The sequence below is a fragment of the Aquarana catesbeiana genome, linkage group LG07, assembly GCF_042186555.1.
Source record: "Aquarana catesbeiana isolate 2022-GZ linkage group LG07, ASM4218655v1, whole genome shotgun sequence".
Taxonomy (NCBI): domain Eukaryota; kingdom Metazoa; phylum Chordata; class Amphibia; order Anura; family Ranidae; genus Aquarana; species Aquarana catesbeiana.
In genome coordinates, this window is record NC_133330.1 from 183,298,455 (window position 1) to 183,303,707 (window position 5,253).

Below are 5,253 nucleotides of genomic sequence, written 5' to 3' on the forward strand. Positions count from 1 at the left end.
AAATGGTCAGGGCCTACCTATATGAAGCACCTTTGCTTCCTACAGAGGACCCTTTGACCTATTGGGATGGTAAGAAAAGTTTGTGGCCTGGTCTTTGCCTGGTTGCCCAGCAACTACTATCCTGTCCTCCAACCACTGTGCAAAGTGAGAGAGTTTTCTCTATTACTGGGAATATCCTTAATCCACACCGTTCACAACTAACACCCCATTTGATGGAACAAATAACTTTCCTCAAATTTAACCTCCCCAAGCTGGGTTACCCTACCCTTAATTTGTGAGACCTGAATCATTGTTACCATGTGAAGATAGATGGGACAAGAGTGACTTGATTGTGCGTGATTGCATGAATGAATGTTGTGTGAATGGACAGTGAAGATAGATGGGACTCAGAGGAACCATCCAAATGTTGAGGAAAATCATTTTTTTTATTTTCTTACCACTTGACACAATAGCAGTTGTCTACTTGACTTTGGTGTGACCCCAAGATTTAAATAGAATTATATTGTTTTAAGCAATCCAAATTTTTCCCTTTATTCCTTCCATCACCCTTTTTTGTAATGAATGTTGTGTAGAGTGACTAGAGTGTGCTTGATTGCATGAATGAATGTTGTGTGAATGGACAGTAGCAAGGGTTGAAGCCTTGACGTGGCGCTACTGCTCACGTGTTGCTGTCTTTGTAAATACAAATAGCAACATTTGCTAATTTAACCATTTTTGTTTGGTGGTCTGGAAATAAGAGACAATGATTAAAGATGACCTCAACAGCATGACAGTTCCTCTTGATGGAGAGACTGTCAACTCAAGGATCAGAATATGCTACCAACACAACATAGCACAAAGAAGCATACAGTTGGAAACGTGATTCTATGCAAGATATATTAGTTGGTCACTGCTGAGCTGCATCCAGATGCCCAGGACCCCTCCCATTTACCATCTCTGACCCTGGGGACACCAGGGCCCTCTCTGATCCTCCGCCTGTTTCATGACCATCTGCAATTATCCATAGTCACTAGTGTGAGTGAGTAATCTACCCTGCTGCCATGTTACTCAAGCCCTGGAAATGATGACTGCCTGTCAGGTCACCTTGAGGCTAGGTGACAGATGCACTCTGTAGGAATCGGAAGTGCACCACTAGGTAGTGGATCCTAGGACTGACTGCTGTGGATTGAAACCTGGGAGGTTCAGGAAGCAGGTCTACTGGATCACTAACACAGATCCCACTGGGAGCTAGAGCATAGATTCTCCAGGGCGCGGAGTCTAAGAGCCAGTAGGTGTTCACCAGAGCCTCTAGTGGTGAGGATGGACTGCGCTGCAGTCTGGCTCCAGGTCGCAGCCCCCAGGGTCTCACATCTCATGCTCACGGTAGACTACAGGAGAAGAGGAAAGAGGCAGCAAGCTGGAACAACAAGGAAGTAAGGGACAAGCCAAGGTCGAGGCCACAAGCAGACAAGGACAACAGAGTACACGCCAAGGTTCAGGGTCACAGGCAAACAGGGATGGTCAGGGACACGCCAAAGGTCAGGGTCACGAGCAGACAGGAATAGTAGAGAACAGGCCAAAGTCGGTTAACTGGAATCAGACGTAGGAAACACAGCCAGTACACACGAAAGCTAACACACAATGGTTGATCAGCACTGCTGGCTTGCAGTGCACAGGTTAATATAGGGTTCCCTGATAGAAGCTGGGGTGGAGCCATGCTAGAGGAGAGCTTACAAAAGCAGTCAGGTGAGGGTCAGCTGGTCTCTAGAGATGAACACATGGAGACAGGTATGCTGACAGACAAACTCTATTGCATAACCATGACACTGCCCTTTGAACTGTTGCCCCTTGTAATTGCGTTAGCCTGTGAACCTCTGTCCGGTTAACTGTTGCCCTCATGATTGCAAGCCTGCAACCTATGTCCTGTGAACTGTTGAGGACTGTATAGAGTAACCCCTGCTCTAACTATCTGCTGTGTATTCTGGTGGAGGGAAAGCTGAACGGCGTGACTGGACACAATACATTGGATTACCCTTTGCACATTGAAATAGTGTAGAGAGAAATCTCATCAATTTTCTAAGTTCAGCCTGATGGTTAAATGTAGAAAAACTACAATTATAAGGCCTCTAGTAAGTTAGTAACAATATATGGACTAGTTCATTTAGATAAACATCACACAAATCTAACAAGTAAAGCAAAACTCAAGAAAACAATTATTTCTGAACAAAATTTTTTTATTTAACAGTTAACATGAACAAAACAAAAAAAAAAAAAAAAAAAGAGTACATTCTCCCCCAACCTGGTGACCAGTCGCTGTAGGGACATATTAATCCCAGCCAACTGGTCACCAAGGTACCGCGTAGCCTCCAGGTGTCTCCTGAGGCTACGCTGGTACCTCTGCAGAGCCACAGAGTGACGGAGCTGCCGGCGATTGTGGAGGGCCAAAGATCGACGCAGCCTCCGGGTAACTGCAAAATGTCTCTTTTGGACCTCCACAATGCGCCGCAGATAATCCGTCACATGTGGCTCTGGAGGGTGGGGGATGTGTGCCTGTTCTGGAGCGGGTGAAGGATGCACTGGGGAGGCCAGGTGGGGGGATGTTGAAGGGTGGAGGACTGTAGAAACCACTGGGGACTCAGAAGGACAGCCAGTCCAACCAGACGCGGGCAGGTCCAGGTCTTCGTCCACAGGCTGCAGTTGCAGGATGAAGACTTCACTTGTGAAGAAAAGAAAATACATTAGATAGATAGATAATACAATACACATACACATGGCTTCTTCACCCTAACATTATATAAAGGCAACGATCTCCCAGCCCTTGTAGACAATCCTGTAACATCTTGAGATGTTTTCACTTCCATCCATACCAGTTTTTGATACTTAGTGAGATGCACCTAATCAATTTGTGTGTAGGAGATAGTGGTGTCTGTGTCAATTCGCTGCATCACACCAAGTTTGCAGAGCTGTGCAGGAAGGTGTAGTACTACTTTACTGTACTCTGACCGGGGTGGAGCTGAGTGTCCTCCCCGGCCAGAGTACAAAGGGATTCCCCTCTACACATTGAGCAGTGTAAAGGGGAATCTCCCAAAGATTTTATCCGCTTGGTCGCACGGGCGGCTGGAGAAAATCTTAAGGTGTAATGGACGCCTAAGTGCTACTGCTAACTAATCTACCTCATCCAGACTGACTGACTTTGGCAAATATGGAGGATCAGTTGCACTTGCAGAAAAACATATCAGCTATACCAGCTTTTAACATTACACTCACCAAAGAGAAGCCATTCAAGCCATTGCATTTGGGATGACCTAATAAAAAGTTGTTTAATAAAATATAGCAGGCTATTTTTTAAAGTTGATAATTTTGTAAGGCCACTGATTGTTGAATAAATTAAGCCCCACTTCTGTTCTAGGCTAGGTAGGTTACTCACTCCTGGTCTAGGCTAGGAGGTATAACAGGTATAACATCATGAGAAAAGTGTAAATGCATGCATTAGGGGCATGCCAGAGATTGAACATGTCCAGGGACTGCCAACCAATAGCTGGAGATTCTTTTCTGACACCCCCCCCAGCCTGCTGTGTTATTCATAATGATTAACAGTGATTGGCTCAGACTGGGAATCTAAACTGCAGCAAGAAGGTGGCATGATCAGGGACATTGGGGAAATATTAACAAGCACAGGTCACGCTAACAGGAAGACTGGAATCATCTGCAGAGGGGAACTAATATAATTAATAGTTCCAGCTAAACCGAAGCCTTGCAGAATAAATCACAAGCTATTCTAGACAAGGTATGCCATCAGCATTTCATATTTAAAATACTATATTTGCCTGTAAAATACAAAAAAAGTTATGCTTACTCCCTGGATCTGCCGCATCTGGCTGTTCCTCCGCATCCCCAGCAGCCTCTACAGGGCAGGTCTCCTCCACCTCCTGCTCAGCAGCTGTTGAGTAATGATAGAAAAGAACATTACAATCTGCAGTGTACAACAATCTCACACATTAGTACAAGAACATTGAAACATGTATGATCACTCAGCAGATACCAGCAAGATTATACTAACTTACATGTGGGCGTTGCTGCCTCAGCCTCCTCCTCAGTCTCCCCCTCTGACTGGATGACACCTATTTATAAAGGAGAAATGATGAACGTTAATAAACGTAAATAAGTATACTGTAGTGTAAATAGATAAAATTAATTATCCATTAGCATGGCAATACAGGGCAGGTCACTAACGTTTATCTACAAGGCAGGGACATGCATTCACCATTTAGAAAAAATCATTTAAAAAAAAAACAAATACGAGGCACTTACCTGTCCTGGTTCCAGCAGCGCCGGCGAGTGCTAGGTGCACTGCCACTGATCAGGCACCTCAGTTCAGAGCGGCCACGTTCTGTCAAATTACGTAAGTTACGCAATCGCTTGCGTTACCTGACAGAGCGTCGCAGAGGCTCTACCTGTCACTACATGAGCGAGAAACAATGACGCTGGAATCAACAATGGAAGGCTGGACAAATGGAAAAGGAACCACTGTATTAGTGTCACTACTACAGTACTTACTGCATGATGACGTGGAGGACTCCTGCTCCTCTGCCCTCTGCCTCCGGCGCCGCTGGGCCTGGAGACGATCTTTAAATAAAATCAAACACATCATGGTAAATGACTATGTCGCGTCGCATGGTTGACAAAAAAAATTTCCTACACACAATGCAATGCTGACACCAACCCTGATGAGCAAGCAGTTTTTTTATCTCATCCTCCCCTACAGCTGCTAAGAGCTCCTTCTCATGGGGGAGGAGAGATACCTGCTTTCCTCTGCGCCCCGACTGCCTGCGTTTACGCGCTATGGAACTGCAAAACAAAAAGAGAAGAGAAACGGGTTCCACAATTAAACTACAATTGTAATCTGAAAACGACATCAACACATGAAACACATGTAGAATGAACCCGTAGAATGAAACAATGCAAATGGAATTTTTGGATTAGGCACATTTTTTCATGTAGCACAAGGTTTGCACATTTATTTATTAACCAAATTTATTGTAAGAAAAACCTATGCTTTTTTGGTGCACAATAAATAATAAAAGGCAGGATAGGGATTGTGCCGAGTAAATGTCCATTGTGTCCACTCCAGTCCACCTTTCTATTACGCGCTTGTGTGAACTGTGTATAGTGTAAAATTTCCTTCCTTGTTTCTTTTGCAAAGCATTAACCCACTTGCAGATGTGGACCCCCCCCATAGTAACTAAAAATATGGCGGGTCCGCAAGCTGGTTAA

General features: G+C 44.7%; 1 long non-coding RNA gene across 1 annotated transcript; it reads right to left on the reverse strand.

Annotated features, from left to right (window-relative positions):
* Positions 1–3,620: 3,620 nt before the first annotated feature.
* On the reverse strand, positions 3,621–4,580 carry LOC141102502 (uncharacterized). The gene is made up of 3 exons (XR_012235126.1): positions 4,537–4,580; positions 4,044–4,100; positions 3,621–3,919 (listed from the first exon to the last, which is right to left on the reverse strand). It is a non-coding gene; the product is annotated as an uncharacterized lncRNA (long non-coding RNA).
* Between the last annotated feature and the right edge of the window lie 673 nt (positions 4,581–5,253).